Raw genomic sequence first — 18552 nt, 5'->3', positions numbered from 1 at the left:
TTGAGACCAGACCATTTTCTCTTGGAATGAAGTATGACATAAAATTAATGTTACCAATTTTGTGGCTTTATATTTTGGCATTTAATTCTTGGGGAATTTTTAAACCATTGTGTAAACTGTGCAATAAATCTGGTCAACTTAAACTATTGAACTATTTGAATGCATTATAATTAATGTCCTTAAAAATCTTCAATATTTTGGAGGTGATATTTTTTATTTGATACAGATAAAGGTATACTTTTAAAGAGTCTACTGTCCTTTTTGATTAATTACTGCTAATTAATACAATTCAAAGGTTTTATTTTGTTTTCATTTGATTACAGTTTCTTAACATCATTTATTACGCTATTTATATAGGTGCAAATAACTATATGACAAGATTATATTTAGAGTTCATGTATTAAAAAATGAAAGTGATATTTCTGAGTTTCTTTGAAATGTTTCAACATACTGCCACTATTTATATTTCATACCTGTTAAGATACCAACATTTTCAACTCAAATTTTCAAGGCAATTTTCAAATAATTTTTCTGAGAGACAGGGTATCACTCTATCACCCAGGCTGGAGTGCAGCAGGGATCACAGCTCACTGCAGCCTTGGCCTTCCTGGCTCAGGCAACTCTTCCATCTCAGCCTCCTGAGTAGCTGGGACTAGCAGCATGCGCCCATGCCTCACTAATTTTTAATTTTTTTTTTTTTTTTTTTGTAGAGATGAGGTTTTGCTATGTTGCCTAGGATATTTAGGTGATATTTTATGCTTTACAAAAGAGAAGAAGAAAAATAATTAGGCCCTCAACAACTTCTAAATTAAAATGAATACCTTACACCGCTGAGAAACAAATGAGAAATCTTTGGCAAAGGATAAATTATAGTATTGAATTGAAACTAGAAATGAGTCATGTTTCTGTAACTGTATGTTCAAGAGGTAAAAACTAACGTTTTTGCTTTATAAATTACTAATCAAAGTATGCAGCTTTGTAATATCAAACTATGTTCCTGAAATCCAATATTAGTAAAATTGGAAAAACTGAGTTGCTTGGACTGTGTGTATCTGCTTTAAAACTAACCTATTTTATTTGATTGTGGTGTACAGGGATAATATGACTAGTATAATCACATTTTGGTTTTGCTTTTTTTTTGCAATTGTATTTAGATATTTACTTTAATATTTATTATTGAGTACATTATTGAAATATTTCTTTTACCTTTACATAAGCAGTTTTGTGTGTGTTTGTGTGTTTGTGAGAAGATAGAGTATTTAACTATGTATATAATAAATAGAGAATGTATCTGATTATACTATTTCAAAGAAATCAGAGTTTTTAAAGTATTTACATAGTTTTAAAAAGGTATATGATGTAACTAAGGCATAATGGTTCTATAACTAACAGGATGAACGGAGCATCTAGATTATGTTCTATTTTCTTTGCAGCAGGAGCTCAAGAAAAAGTCTACAAATCCCCACTCAACATTATAAACAAAATAGAAAATCATATATCAAGCTTTTAAAGATTTGGGAATCAACGGACACCAACATTTCTGAAGTTTATGTAATTTTCTAAATCTGTACTAAAAAAAGAAAGAAAAGAAACAGAGAGATTAAACTTTTTAATAAATATTTACTCAAAATTTTAACTTTTAAGAGTTGACAATGAGAAAAGAAGACATCCTTAGCCGGCTTCTACTGCCGACTCTGGCTCTGAGGATGTCATAACAGAGACGCTTGTTGAGCACAAAACAAACAAACAAACAAACAAACAATAAAATATCAGAGACATTTAAGGAGACAGAAGATGGTTGTGTCCCAACATGGAAGAAATGATCACAAGAATGACTTCCTGCTAGGGTTACAGACAAGAGATAAATTATGGGACAGCTTTATAGCAGTGTTTATTTGTGTTACTCACTTTGCCTTTAGAAGATCATCAACTAAAAGCAAGAAAGAAGTCAAAAGAAAACCAAGCCATCATACCTCAAGCGCTGCTTTAGAAAGGGCCAGAGAGAGACACTGATAGCAATAGGTACAGTTTAGCCTTGTAGCTTATCTACTGTGAAAGATCCTAAAAGACTAAACATTTCCCACTGTGACTCTTGCAATATGTCAGCCCGCAACTCTTCTCCTCAACTCTCTTAAACAAACTGACTCCAGTACTCCCTACCTCCAGTTCCATAACCAACACAATCTAAAATTCTTCAGAACTTCCAAGTAATTGAACAATAAACAACTCTCAGAAAATAATTGACTTTATTTTTAAGTCAGAAACTGATTTTTTCCAATCTGGCACATGAAATCTTTGGGCTTCTTGTTTTCTCCTACCTCACTATCCACTTATTTATTCCAAACGTTATTTGACTAACCAACTTTGTGAAATGTAATTATTAGAAGTGAGGTATTTCAAGTTTACTAGGAGGCTGGGGAGACATGGATTTCAGGAGACATGAGTGGTTGAAGCAAGAGTGTGAAAACAGTGGCTCTCACTGAATTGTATGGCAAAGAATGATGTAGAAATACTACATAAAACCTAGACGTTTTCTCACTCTCTATGGAGACACAACCAGTTAACTAGTAAGTTTACAAAGAGCAATGACAGAGTTTCTAAGAACACTGCCGCTACGAAATAAAGATAAACTAAAGCTATAATGGGTAAATGAGCAGCAGTCTCATTAGTGGAGCGGGGGATTGCTTAGCTATTGTGGTTTGCACAGTGAGCTGGTTTTGTCTGTATTTAGAAAAGATGATGAAGTGGTCTCATTTCATCTCCATTCATCACAACTTCTATAAACCAGCTCTTCAGAGTTTGAACAGATTTTAAAATGTGGAGACATAATGATTACTCATAAATTCTAATTCCATTTGCTACCTAAAAGAAGCAATTACTTACGCTCAGTTTTTCTCCACTCAGTTGAACTTTAGATAATATACCTAGTTTTTTTTTTTTTTTTTTTTTGTGGTGATGTGTATGTATGTGCATGACACATGGGTTTTGTGATGAATAATATTAGGTGTCAACTTCATTGAACTGTAGATATCCAGATGGCCTGTAACACATTTTTTCTGGGTATGTTTATGAGGATGTTGCCAGAGGACATTGACATTTGAGTTGGTGTACTGGGAGGGGAAGACTCAACCTCAGTGTTGGTGGATGGCATCCAATCAGCTGCCAGCATTGCTAGAACAAGCAGGTGGAGAAAGGTGGGATCACTTTGCTAAGTCTTCTGGCTGTCTCTTTCTTCTTTCTGTGCCTGATGCTTGCTTTTGCTCCTGCTGACCTTGGACATCAGACTCCAGACTCTTTGGCCTTTGGACCTTGGGACTTACATGAGTGCTTTCCCCCGGGCTCTCTGGCCTTCTACCACAGACTGAAGGCTGCACTGTCAGTTTTCCTGGTTTTCAGGCTTTCAGATTTGGTCTCAATACTACTGGCTTCTCTCTTTCTTCAGCTTGCAGATGGTCTATTGTGAGACTTTGTCTTGCAACCATGTGAGACTATTCTCCCTAATAAACTCCCTTTTGTATATACATATATTCTATTGGTTCTGTACCTCTGGAGAACCTCAACAAATACAGGTGTGTGTGTGTGTGTGTGTGTGTGTGTGTGTGTGTGTGTTGCTAAATCTTCTTCTAACATTTTGCCATTGTCTTTTGGTTTCCTTTTCTCCAGTTGAGTTTTGGCCTTCGAGATTAGCTACAGGCTAAATGTATAGATGCCTGCTATTTACTTTGGGGCACTTACATCCTTCCTATGAGTGGGTTCTACAGGAATCCTAAAGAAGCTTCAACACTTTCTAGTTCCCTGACGTGAGAGATGCTTTCTGGTACATTTTTCCAAACTGCCTCTCAGCTGCCTTGGTAGGTGGCCCAGCCCTAATGTTCCATGCTGCTGGAAATTCCTCTCTAGCAATCAACTTTTGTAGCAAAGTGATGCAAACCCAAGTATACTCAAAGCTCATGGAGGACTCACAACCTTGCCCCAAATATTCACACTACAGGTTTCTCCCCTGCTTCAATTCTCTGTTGCAATGTTGTAATGCTTGTTCACTCCATTCCCTTTATAAAACATCTTATTAAACAGAAACAAATTAGCTGGGAGTGGTGGTTCACACCTGTAATCCCAGCACTTTGGGAAGCTGAGTTGAGTGGATCACCCAAGGTCAGGTGTTCGAGACCAACCTGACCAACATGGAGAAACCCTGTCTCTACTAAAAATACAAAATAGCCAGGTGTGGTGGCACATGTCTGTAATCCCAGCTACTCAGGAGGTTAAGGCAGGAGAATCGGTTGAAACTGGGAGGCAGATGTCGTGGTGAGTGGAGCTCATACTATGGCAGTCCAGCCTGGGCAACAAGACTGAAACTCCATCTTATGAAAAGGAAAGGGCAAAGGTACCATATGGTAGGGAAGACAGGGTAAAAAGCATATCCTTTTCTTGGCGTACTAACAATTCTCTCCATTTTATTTCTGACATTTTTCTTTCTCTTTCATATACATCATGTACATTTATTTATATTTATACGAATCCATTTCTGTATTTAAGTGTATATATCTATATAAACCTCTAAATGTCTAATTTCCAGACACTCCAGCATTCTGGCTCAGATACTGCACTTTTCCAATGGTCTTTACAGCCACAGACCAGGAGATTTCCTTCAAGGGCAACTACACCAGCTCCACAGGTTTCCAGCACAAAACTGGGAGCCTGTTTTAACTGGCAGCTGGAACACCTGTGAGACAGAACTACGCATTCCCCTGAAAAAAAGGGGCCTGAAGGCAGGGAGCCAAGTGATCTAGTTCAGTGGGTCCCACCCCCACAAAGACCAGCAAACTGAAACTCACTGGCTTGAGATTTTTGCAGCCAGCACAGCGGTTTGAGCTTGACCTGGAAGAGTGGAGCTCTCTGGGGGGAGGGGCATCCACCTTTACCAAGGAAGTTCTAACCTTGCCTGTGTAAACAAAAGCACAAGGAAGTTTACACAGCAGCTGGGCAGAGGCAGCAGTAGCTCAGCAACGCCTCTGCAGGCAAACTGTGACTAGACTTTCTCCTTGCTGGGCAAGGTATATCTGAAAAAAGGCAGCAGCCTGTCAGGGACTTATAAATAAACCCCACCTTCCCAGGACAGAGTATTTGGGAAAAGTGGCGGTTGTGAGATCTGCTGCAGCTAACTTAAACATCCCTGCCCAACACCTCTGAAGAGCTCTCAGCGCAGCACTTGAGCTCTGATAAGGGTCAGACTGCCTCCTCAAGAGGCTCCCTGACCCCCGTATAGCCAAAGAGATGTCTCGTACAGGAGAGCACTGGCTGACATCTGGTGGGTACCCCTCTGGGGTGAAGCTACCAGAGGAAGGAACAGGCAGTAATCCTTGCTGTTCTGCATCTCCCTTGGTGACTCCCAGGCAAGCAGAGTCTGGAGTGGACCTCCAGCAGTCCTGCAGGAGAGGGGCCTGACTGATAGAAGGAAAACAATAAAACAAAAATAGCTTCAACATCAACAGAAAAAATGTCTACTCAGAGACTCCATCTGAAAGCCACCAACTTCAAAGACCAAAGGTAGATAAATCCACTAGGATGAGACAAAACCTGTGCAAAAAGGCTGAAATCACCAAAAACCAGAATGCCTCTCCTCCTCCAAGGGATCACAACTTCTCACCAGCAAGGGAACACAACTAGATGGAGAATGAGTTTGATGAATTGAAAGAAGCAGGCTTCAGAAGGTGCGTAATAACAAACTTCTCTGAGCTAAAGGCATGTTCCAACACAATGCAAAAAAACTAAGAACCTTGGAAGAAGGTTAGCTAAAATACTCACTAAAATAACCAGCTTAGAGAAGAACATAAACGACTTGATGGAGCTGAAAAACACACCATACACAAGTTTCAATAGCCAAATCGATCAATCAGAAGAAAGGATATCAGAGATTGAAGATCAACTCAATGAAATAAAGCAAGAAGGCAAGATTAGAGAAAAAGAGTGAAAAAAAATGAACAAAGCCTCCAAGCAATATGGGATTATGTGAAAAGACCCAATCTACTCTTGAACGGTGTACCTGAATATGATGGAGAGAATGAATCCAAGCTGGAAAACACTCTTCAGGATATTATCCAAGAGAACTTTCCCAACCAAGCAAGGCAGACTAATAATCAAATCCTGGAAATAAAGAGAACACCGCAAAGATATGCCTCAGGAAGAGCAACGCCAAGGCACATAATCATCAGATTCACCAGGGTTGAAATGAAAGAAAGAATGCTAAGGGCAGCCAGAGAGAAAGGTTGAGTTTCCCACAAATGGAAGCCCATCAGACTCACAGTGGATCTCTCCACAGAAACCCTAAGTCTGGAAGAGAATGGGGGCCAGTAGTCAACATCCTTAAGGAAAAGAACTTTCAACCCAGAATATCATATCCAGCCAAACTAAGCTTCATAAGTGAATGAGAAATAAGATCCTTTACAGACAAGCAATTGCTGAGAGATTTTCTCACCACGAGGTCTGCCTTATAAGAGTTCCTGAAGGAAGCACTAAACATGGAAAGGAACAACCAGTACCAGCTACTGCAAAAACATACCAAATGGTAAAGACAATTGACACAATAAAGAAAATCATCAACTAACCGGCAAAACAACCATCTAGTATCAAAATGGCAGGATAGGATTTACATATAACAATATTCAACTTAAATGTAAATGGGCTAAATGTTCCAATCAAAAGACACAGACTGGCAAATTGGATAAAGAGTCGAGAGCCATCAGTGTTCTGTGTTCAGGAGACCCATCTCACATGCAAAGACACCCACAGACTCAAAATAAAGAGATGGAGGAAGGTTTACCAAGCAAATGGAGAGCAAAAATAAAGCAAGAGTTGCAATCCAAGTTTCTGATAAAATGGACTTTAAACCAATAAAAGTCAAAAGAAACAAAGCGGGGCATTATATAATGGTAAAGGGATCAATGCAGAAAGAAAAGCTAACTATCCTAAATATATATGCACTCAATACAGTAGCACCCAGATACTTAAAGCAAGTTTTTAATAACCTACAAAGAACTTAGACTCCAACACAATAACAATGGGAGACTTTAACACTCTAGTGTGAATATTAGACAGATCAAAAAGACAGAACATTAAAAAGGATATCCAAGACTTGTACTCAGATCTGGACCATGGGGACACAAGAGACACCTACAGAACTATCCATCCCAAATCCACAGAAATATACATTCTTCTCAGCACCACATCTCATGTACTCTAAAACTGACCACCTAATTGGAAGTAAACCACTCCTTAGCAAATGCAAAAGATTGGATATCATAACAGTCTCTAAGATCACAGTGCAATCAAATTAGAACTCAGGATTAAGAAACTCACCCAAAACTGCACAATTAAATGGAAACTAAATAACCTGCTCATGAATAACTATGGGATAAATAATGAAAGGAAGGCAGAAATAAAGATGTTCTTGGAAACCAATGAGAATGAAGACACAATGTACCAGAATCTCTGGGACATATTTAAAGCAGTGTCCAGAGGGAAATATATAGCACTCAGTGCCCACATGAGAAGTGAGGAAAGATCTAAAATCAATATTCTACTGTCATAATTAAAAGAACTAGAGAAGCAAGATCAAACAAATTCAAAACTAGCAGAAGACAAGAAATAACTAAGATCAGAGCAGAACTGAAGGAGACAGACACCAAAAACCTTTCAAAAAATCAATGAATCCAGGAGCTGGTTTTTTAGATAAGATTGACAAAATAAGACTGCTAGCCAGACTAATAAAAGAGAAAAGAGAGAAGAATAGAATAGATGCAATAAAAAATGATAAAGGGGAGATCACCACTGACTTCTCAGAAATACAAACTACCATCAGAGATTCCTACAAACAACTCTGTTCACATAAATCAGTAAATCTGGAAGAAATGGATAAATTCCTGAACACTTATACACTCCCAAGACTAAAGCAGGAAGAAGCTGAATCCCTAAATAGACCAATAACAATGTCTGAAGTTGAGGCAGCAATTAATAGCCTACCAACACAAAAAAGTCCTGGTCCAGATGGGTTCACAGCCAAATTCTACCAGTTGTACAAAGAGGAGATGGCTTCATTTCTTCTGAAACTATTCCAAACAATACAAAAAGAGGGAATATTTCCTAACTCATTTTATGAGACCAATATCATCCTGATACAGAAACCTGGCAGAGACGCAACTAAAAAAGAAAATTTCAGGCCAATATTGATGATGAATATTTATGTGAAAATCTTCAATAAAACTGGAAACCTAAATGCAACAGCACATCAAATAGCTTATCCATCATGATAAAATAGGCTTCATACCAGGGATGCAAGGTGTGTTCAACATACCCAAATCTATAAATATAATTCATCATATAAACAGAACCACAGACAAAACTGACATGATTATCTCAATAGATGCAGGGAAGGCCTTCGACAAAATTCAACAGCTCTTTATGCTAAAAATGCTCAATAAAGTAGGCATCAGTGGAACCTATCTCAAAATAATAAAAGTTATTTATGACAAACCCAAAGCCAGTATCATACTGAAAGGACAAAAAATGGAAGCATTCCTTCTGAAAACTGGCACTAGACAAGGGTGCCCTCTCTCACCACTCCTATTCAACATAGTAGTGGTAATTCTAGCCAGAACAATCAAGCAAGAAAAAGAAATAAAGGGTATTCAATTAGGAAAAGAGGAAATCAAACTGTATCTATTGGCAGAAGACATGATTGTATATTTAGAAGACCCCATTGTCTATGCCCCAAATCTCCTTAAGCTGATGAGCAACTTCAGCAAAGTGTCAGGATACAAAAATCAATGTGCAAAAATCACAAGCATTCCTGTGCATCAATAACAGACAAACAGAGAACCAAATCATGAGCAAACTCCCTTTCACAATTGCTAAAAGGGATTAAGATACCTAAGGATACAAATAACAAGAAACATGAAGGACCTCTTCAAGGAGAACTACAAACCACTGCTCAACGAAATAAGACAGGACAAAAACAGATACAAAAACATTCCATGCTCATGGTTAGGAAGAATCACTATCGTGAAAATGGCCGTACCACCCAAAGTAATTTAGAGATTCTATGCTAACCCCATCAAGCTACCATTGACCTTCTTCTCAGAACTGGAAAAACTGCCTTAAACTTAATGTGAAACCAGAAAAGATCCCACATAGCCAAGACACTCCTAAGCAAAAAGCACAAAGCTGGAGGCATCATCCTACATGACTTCAAACTACACTACAAGGCTATAGTAATCAAAACAGCATAGTACTGGTACCAAAAGAGAGATATAGAACAGAACAGAGAGCAGAGGCCTCATAAGTAATGCCATATATCTACAACCATCTGATCTTTGACAAACCTGACAAAAACAATCAATGGGGAAAGGATTCCCTGTTTAATAAATGGTATTGGAGAAACTGGCTAGCCATGTGCAGAAAGCAGAAACTAGACCCCTTCCTGACACCTTATGCAAAATTAACTCCAGATGGATTAAAGACTTAACCATAAGAACTAACATAAAAACTCTAGAAGAAAACCTAGGCAAAACCATTCAAGACATAGGCATAGGCAGGGACTCCATGACTAAAACACCAAAAGCAATGGCAACAACAGCTAAAATAGACAAATGTGATCTAATTAAATTTAAAAGCTACCACATAGCGAAAGAAACAATCATTAGAGTGAACTGGCAACCAACAAAATGGGAAAAAATATTTGCAATTTACTCATCAGACAAAGGGTTAATATCCAGAATCTAGAAACAACTAAAATAAATTTACAAGAAGAAAAAAAACAACTCCAACTAAAAGTGGGCAAAAGATATGAAAAGACAATTTTCAAAAGAAGACATTTATGCAGCCACCAAACGTATGAAAATGTACTTATCATTACCAGTCATTAGAGAAATGCAAATCAAAACCACATTGAGACACCATCTCACACCAGTTAGAATGGTGATCATTAAAAAATCTGGAGACAACAGATGCTGGAGACGATGTGAAAAAGTAGGAACACTTTTACATTGTTTGTGGGAGAGAAAGTTAGTTCAACTATGGTGGAAGATGGTGTGGCAATTCCTCAAGGATCTAGAACTAGAAATACCATTTGACCCAGAAATCCTATTACTGAGTATATACCCAAAGTATTATAAATTATTCTATTATAAAGACACATGCACAGGTATGTTCATTGTGGCATTGTGTACAATAGCAAAGACTTGGAAACAACCCAGATGCCCATCATGAATAGACTGAATAAAGAAAATGTGATGCATATATATCATGAAATACTATGCAGCTATAAAAAAGGATGAGTTCATGTCCTTTGCAGGAACATGGATGAAGCTGGAAACCATCATACTAAGCAAACAGACACAAGAACAGAAAACCAAACACCTCATATTCTCACTCATAAGTGAGTATTTAACAATGAGAACACATGGACACAGGGAGGGGAACATGACACACTGGGGACTGTTGGGGGAATGTAGGGGCTGGGGAGGGACAGCAGAGGGTTGGAGGATTGGGAAGGATAACATTAGGAGAAATACCTAATGTAGGTGATGGGGGAATGGATGCAGCAAACCACCATAGCATGTGTATACCTATGTAACATCATCTGCCCATGTATCCCAGAACTTAAAGTATAATAATAAAAAAAAATTGTGACCCTAACAGATTTGAGGTGATATCTCATTGTAGTTTTAATTTTCATTGCATTGCCGATTAGAGATATTGAGCATTTTTTCATACACCTGTTGGCCATTTGTAAGATTTTGAATTAAGGACTCAATTGATAAATAGTGGAAACAGCCACCTTGGAGAACAGCAGAAAATTGTTATATTCCCGTTAGAGAGGAGTTGCAGTATGAAAGAAATATCAAAGACAAAAGCTCCAAAAAGGACATAGAATATCCACATATTTAATTTGAATTGTATAAATTGTATAGAATCAGCAAAATTGGAAACAATTTATTTTAACATAACTATAAGTTTTTGAAAATGTTACAAATGAGAAATGCATCAATCCATCTAAGCTATAGGTACAAATAATTAATTTCTCTCCCAAATCATAGCTCAATTAGGAAACGCAGAGGATTCAATTGTGCTTGTATTCACTCTCAGCAAAATCTCAGTACTATTACAGTGAATTCAGTATGCCCTCTGTTTCATCCATTCCTTTGGACCCAAAGATCTCACACGCCTCACATTTTCTGTTTTCTTTCTTCCTTTTTTTTTTTTTTTAACAAGTTCTATTCTTAACATCTTTATTTTCTCAGCTGATAGTGCAGTTTTCTTCTACTCTCAGAAAAATACCACTTTATATGCATAGGCTTCTATAGATGGTGGGAAAGGATTCACCATAAATAGTTAAAGTGTGCTAAAGTATGTCCTTCCGTTTATATATTAATTCTTTTGTTTCAAGGGGTTCTGGAACACTTCTCCATATGCCAGGTTTGATATAATTTGTGTAACATTACACTGTGCCTCCTTCATGTTCCCTTATCTGGAGGTAAAAGAACCAGGAAGTAGGGTGTAATTCAGCTTCCAGACTATTTTCCATATATGGATTACCTTCATACAGTGGTCTATGATGTCCTAAGTGCACCTTGTAAGTAACTGTTTGTTTGTCAATTGACTTCATGCAAATAAATGTAAATTCCCTGGAAGCCAGGAGTACATATTTTTAATCATTAGAAATCTAGTTTTAGAAATTCTGCTATGATTATTCAGGTTTTGGGAAATGACGTGTACCCTTGTTAATATGCACGTATATACACAATTACATATTATTTTTTCATAACTTTTTACTTTATAGAGAATTTTTCTTATTATCTAAGAAATTGCATATCTGAGTATAATACGTATTTGTGTAAGATACATAGAGAGATCCCCACAAAAACATACACTAACACATGGACAACTATTGTTTTATCTGGCAATGATTTAAAACATCGGTTACCTAATCCACAGGCAAATGCAGGGAATATCCATGAGTTTAACCCACATATAAAGATATTATATATCTCAGGATTCTTTTATAAGATGCACTACTTCATATGATTTTGCTTAAGAGCTTATTGCTAAAATGTCAGCACATTTTTATCTCTTTTTAATTTGCTTAGATCATTATAGGGCTGCAGGCTGCCTAGGTTGCTGAGGTCAACCCAAGGATTGGGTTGTCAGCGCTTCAGTTTTCTCTGAGATCATTCGGTTCAATTTCATATTTAACCTTTGACTTCCAGCTTATCTTTCTCCAAAATGCTTTGCAGACACTTTGAAACAACACATCATTTACATATCATTGCCCCAGTACAAGCCCAAACCATAGTTATCAGGATGCAACAGCAGTGTGATTTTTACTTCAAGGACACAGGATGATGTTCCTTTTGAGCAAATTAAAAAAGAGAGTTTTCTAATGGACTCAGGGACATTTAAGACACCAGAATAAATATGATAAAATCTTTGAATAAAAAATTCTATTTTAATAAGAAGTGGAGAGTTAATAAAAAATTGAGTTGAATATCTTGATATTCATTATTACTACATTATATGAAATAACACAGTAATGATTTCATCTTTATAAAAATCAATAGTTATATTCCTTCTCTTTAAACATTAATATTTTATACTAGGTTTAATATTTTGGATGTTCACCACAGAAGACAATGTTATTTGCTGATGGATAGTGAAGAAATACTTTAGCACATTAAATAACTTACTAATTGTTTCAAAGATGTTAATAATGATATTATAATCTGAAAATATCTTTATGCTGTTACTAATGTGTTTAAGATGCCTCTAATTTTACTGTAAATATTGTAATCTGTATAAGATTTCTGATTAGAAGAAATGTTCTAATTATTCTCCTACTTATGTTGAATTGCTGAATTAAAAATAGTCAATTTATGTTGAATTGAGTAGGTAAAAACATAAATAGCACCTACTGGTCCATTCCTCTACCACATTTACTATATATATATAATAAATAAATATATATATATATATATATTTATTCCCCCCCTGAAAAAACTTCGTATTCTAAATAGTATTTTCAACAAAAATTAGTAGTCCTGGAATTTTATTAATTCATCTCTTAAAATTCTATGGGTAATAGTTTTCTTAGAAATAACAATTTTTACTAATATTAAACAAAATGCATTAAATGATAACATTGGGTATATTTTCTCCTAAAGCTATATAGGCATATTGAAATTTTAATCACTTGAATCATATAGCCGAATGACCATATTACTTCCATGACAATGTTTTGAGTTACTTCTTAATAAAAATTTTAAGTAAATTTTATTTTTTAGAATTGTTTTTGATTTACAGAATAACTGTGAAGCAAGTACAGACTATTCTAATATACTCAATTCCTTACCTTTTTTCCTCTATTATTAACATCTTACATCATCATGGTATATTCATTCTAATTAATGAACAAAAGTTAACATTTATTATTGACTAACCACATTTTATTCAGGTTTCTTTGGTTTTTACCTTTAGTCCTTTTCTGCTCCAGGATTCTCTCTAGGGTATGACATTTTTTTGAGTTGTCCTGTCTCATTAGGCTCCTCTCCTCTTGATAGTTTCTCAGATTTTTCTCACTTTTGTTCACTTTGACAGTTTTGAAACAGATTGGTCAGGTGCTTTGTAGAATGCTCGTCTGTTGAGCGTTGTCTGGTGCTTTATTCCTGATTAGACTGGAGTTATGCTTGTTTACTTTTCTTTGCCCTAACCATAATACCTAACCAATCGGGTACATGTTATTCGCGTTTTCTTACATATCTAACTTATTCTTCCAGAAATTAAATAATTAGATCTGCTTTATTTCTAGTAGTCATATAATTTTACCTTACATTTTACTTATTTGATTTGTTTTACAATGAGAAAGTGTTTTGCAACAATTTGGACAAGTCAAAATAAAGAAAAAATCAGTTTCATTTGGTGTGTGTCTTCTATGAGATATTTATTACAGATTGCTCATTAAATCATAGATGAAAAAGAGAGACATATTTCATATGTTTGCATGTTTATTTCTCAAATTGAATAGTGATGCATACAGATTATTATTTTTATGTGTAAAGCTAAATTAAATAGCCATGATGCATTCTATTACTACAGTGAATATCTACACACTTAGAATATAAATAAAGGAAGAAAACCATTATCTGTGTCGTTGAAGCTACCCGAAGAACTCTCTGTGGTTGCACACATGTTCTTGCTCTCAGAGTTAGTCACTGTTTGAATTTGTTTGTTGAGTTGCATACACTTTTCTGTGCATTTGTTACATGGTAGTTTTACTAAATAATCTATGTATTGTTTGTTTCTTTTACTCTGGATAAGTCATGTCAGATGGATATACTCTTCTCAAAAAATGTTGCTTTCTAAAATCTGCATCATATTTTAATGACAAATCCTTTGCTTAATGGTCCTATAATAGCCTCGATCAAACTGTTGATTTGTATGGCAATGCTGATTCGCATTAAGAACTACCCCTCAGTCTCACTCTCTCAAGACATGACTAGGCTCACATTTCTGGGAGACCCACAAAGGAAGTCAGGTATTGTAATTCATGAGATGGTATCATACATGCCAATAATGACCAAATTATTAACAGAAGTCTGAGAATAATCAAGAGAAACAATCTTATGGGTGCCTGCTTAGGGTGAAAGGAATGTAATGTTGGATCAGGCTGAAAATATTGACAGAAAAATGCTAAATAAACAAAAAAAAAATGGGTTCACTCTATAACCTAGCAGCTGGCAGCAGCTACAATAATCAGTTGATTGAAATTTAAACCCAAAAGTAATCTCCATTAAAATTCAGGTACTAGAACATCCTAAGAGTATCACAGAAGGAAGTATCCTCCGGTTTGAGGATACGAGAATGCTGAAGTTGATTTATTATGTTGAATCTACTCACTTATTTCTAAATAAATCCCAGAGGGTACACAATATATTCCCTTTACTCAGGCTTTGGGAAATGCGTCTATAAGGCAAGAACCATCATTTTTCAATGGCTGTGTAGTGGTCTACAGGCCAACACTGCAGAACAGTGGATACGGATATATACCCAGTTACCAATGAAAGACTGAAGTTTTGTCAATATACTATTTCAGTAGAAGTTTAAGATATTTGGTAAAGGGGTTCAGTTCAAATATTAACATTAAATAATGTTAGGATATATTCTTCTCTAGTTAGATTTCTGTTGCTTTAATTTTTTAATTTACAAATAATCACATATATTTATGGGTTGCCTGGTGAGATTTCGATACATATAATGTATAGTGATCTAGCTATAATTTTATATTATTTAGAAAAATCTCTCTGTAGATCTGATTTGGGGAGGTAATTTTCTTTTTTTCCACCTAAAAGCTGTATCTTTTCAACCTTCAGTAAATGTTTGTACCGTGGGTTGCCCACCTGCTTCCATTAAGGTAATGTTTTTATTATTTATTTTAATCCTAGCACTTGGTACTTCCATTTCTATAGGATACAGTCCTTAGAGTAGAATGTTTTGGCCTGAGCTAGTCTGCCTTGTTGTTTGTTTTTGTTTTTACTTTAATAGAATTTCAAGGCTGTGGTGCATTTTTGTTTTTGTTTTCCCAAAATGGTTGCAGCAATTCATGTTTCTACCAGTAACACAAAAGTCAGTTCTTCACTGGATGATACATTTCTGCAAACAGTTAGATTGGTGTTATGTGTATATATATATATTTATATATATATATTTGTGCGTGTGTATCATATATTGTATATAAAATATATATATCTATAAAATATATGTGATATACACACACATGCACACACATAAATACATACACACATATATATGTGTGTGTATCTATATTTTTCACTTTTGTTTTGCTTCTCCATGACTTCAAATGAATATTGCTGTTTATATGTTTATGCTCCTTTTGGAAGTTTGATAGCTTGAGAAGCAGATTATGTTATTCTTTTTTCGTTCTATTTGAGTGTTTTTAAATGAATTATAGAAACTTTCTGTATATGTCTCTTCATTTCATGCGTGCATTTTTCTTTTATTCCCCTAACTGCACTAGGGTCTAACCAATTATTGTGGTACCTTCTTTCCTTATAAAAACTTCATTTTTGTATCACCAAATATTTTGATTTCTATTATATAACTCAAATTATTGAAATCTTTACTATTAGAATATTCCTCTGATTTCAGTTTCATATGTATTCTGCTTGAATTTTCAACAATGGTTATTTTCTCTTAGTTTGTAGAACTAATTAATATGTTTGGAATTTTTAAGTGTCAAATTTGATTACCTTTTCACTTACACACTTTATTTTATATTTGTAAAAATTACTCAAGTTTCACTTTAAGCGCTTTATGTTTTAAGATTTATGAAAAGGTTTAGTGTCCACACAATACTTGCATAATGTTATTTCCTTGACAACAGCTGCTAAAATTTAATTATGTGTTTTAAAATTATGTACATTAACTATGTTTAGTTTGAAGATTTTGACTTTAGAGCTCTATCGTAAAATTATTTTTTCTCTTTTTCAGTGACAATTATGCTTTGTCTGTCCAGCACACCTGCTGCACCACTCCTGACTTCAGAGCCTGGATGCTAAGGACACTAAACATCACTAGCAAACACAATGGAATTTATCATATCCCCTTCCGAGACTTTGTCATTATTCATACCTTTTTCTCTGTAGATAGATGTTAAGAATAATTATGTTTAATACACAATCAAACTTTTAATTATATAGTTATTTAAATAAACATATCAAGAGAAATAAAATTAAAATCACTAACTTATGTAGATGTGATCATATTATCTTTTCTCTTTTATGATGTGTTTTAACTTGTGTGATATAATTTAGTATGTACCATCATATGCCAATATCAAATATAATTTTAGTATATGTATTATTATAACGTTTTTGCCAAAACAGTTTATACAGTAACTTTTATTAGGCATTTATTATGTCTTAAATGATAAAGATGTAAATAATTGTCCATACACTTAATTATTACTTTAAGAGTAATTCTTAGATTCTGATTCCACAATCATTTTTGAGACTTTTGATATGCATTGTTAAATTTCTTCTACAAAAAGCAGTATTACAGTGGCAGCCTATGGTGGAAATAATTGCATGTTTTTGTCTACTTTATTTGGAACACCAGACTGGATGTGTTAATAATAGCTTTTAAAATCACATGCTATTGAAAGATTGTGAATAGTAAATTCACAGAAAATCAAAGTGACTTATAATTTTTTTATTTCTTCCTACAAATATAATTTTTTTTTAATTTTTTGAATTTAACCACATTTATATTTCTTGGCACAGAGTATATGTTCTATATATTTTGGATTAATGAATATTTAAGTTCTGTGATTCTGGATCTCACAAATTTTGTCTAAAAAGTAGTGACACCTTCCTTTCAAAAGAGATACTGTATTTCCTATCTGAAAATTCAATGTTTTCTTGAGTTTAAAAATCTGTATTTGAAAGACCCTCAGTTTTTATACAGTTTTGCAGTTGTACATGGGAAACAGAAGATGAGACAGACTTTTCATGTCATACAGAAACAGCTCCTGATAATCCTTTTGACCTACCTGATGCTTGATTCTGCCTTCTGGATCAGCTCACTAAGTTTTTCAAGGCAGCAGCCTGGTGCATCTTTCTGGTATGAGGCGTTTTGAAGAAATGGCTCTACTAACCACTGCAGGAGAAGCCGGCTCTCTGCTCTCATCAGTCTCTAACGGTGGGGCTCAAGATATAGTACAATACGCTACTCATTTATTCAAACCACGCTGGCTTACAAAACATAAAGCAGGTCACTCCCAAGTCACACTTGGTGAAGGTGGCTTTATATCAAAAACTGCTTAGCTCCAAGTCTTACTTTTCAGTATCTCCGATTCACACATGGGCACACAGTTTGCAGAGACTCATTTTTTTTTTCTTAATACGTAGCTAACAGCTCTGTGAGCTATGCGTGGCCATTCTGTGACCAAATAATCACTATTCATTGCTCATCCAACTGTAGTGAGGTACTTAATGACTCCCTCCTCTCTCACCTTCATGGCATTATTTCTCAGGCACTACATTTTTCCTTCGCTTTCATTCACCTTGATCACTGTGACCCAATTCATTCAAAGAATTTCTTATTCAATAAGATTTCATTACAAAGAGATGTAGCTGTGAAACCCTTGCCCTTCTCGGCAAATTTGTACTATTGCATTCCTGAAACAGCCAAGGTCTTTGGTGAGGAGTAACATGGAGGGATACATTTATGGTTTTTTTCGGTGTCATCAGCATGGTCTAATAGACTGGCTCTTGCTAAAATGAGTACATTCTTGCCTTGCAAAAGAGAGTGTTCACATCGTTATTTCCAGGCCAAAGGGAGACATTTCCAAGATAAACTGATGCTGCATTCATGGTTAGAAAAAAAAAATAATAATTTTTAAATGATAAAATGTATTATTAAAGTTTCTTCTCAATGTGTTTTTTTTTCTTTTAGACAATGAATTAGTAAACAGAACTGCATTTT

General features: G+C 35.2%; 1 long non-coding RNA gene across 1 annotated transcript in view; it reads right to left on the bottom strand.

The window, feature by feature from the left end:
• The window catches only part of LOC118151584 (uncharacterized), a 44489-nt gene extending 26545 nt beyond the window's left edge, over positions 1-17944 (bottom strand). The window contains exon 1 of the long non-coding RNA XR_004739972.2: positions 17618-17944. This is a non-coding gene — a long non-coding RNA (uncharacterized LOC118151584). The remainder of the gene's footprint in view (positions 1-17617) is intronic.
• Positions 17945-18552: the final 608 nt, after the last annotated feature.

The sequence above is a fragment of the Callithrix jacchus genome, chromosome 2 (assembly GCF_049354715.1).
Source record: "Callithrix jacchus isolate 240 chromosome 2, calJac240_pri, whole genome shotgun sequence".
NCBI classification, from domain to species: domain Eukaryota; kingdom Metazoa; phylum Chordata; class Mammalia; order Primates; family Cebidae; genus Callithrix; species Callithrix jacchus.
The sequence above is the reverse complement of the archived record's forward strand: the minus strand, read 5'-3'. Positions and strand labels throughout refer to the sequence as shown.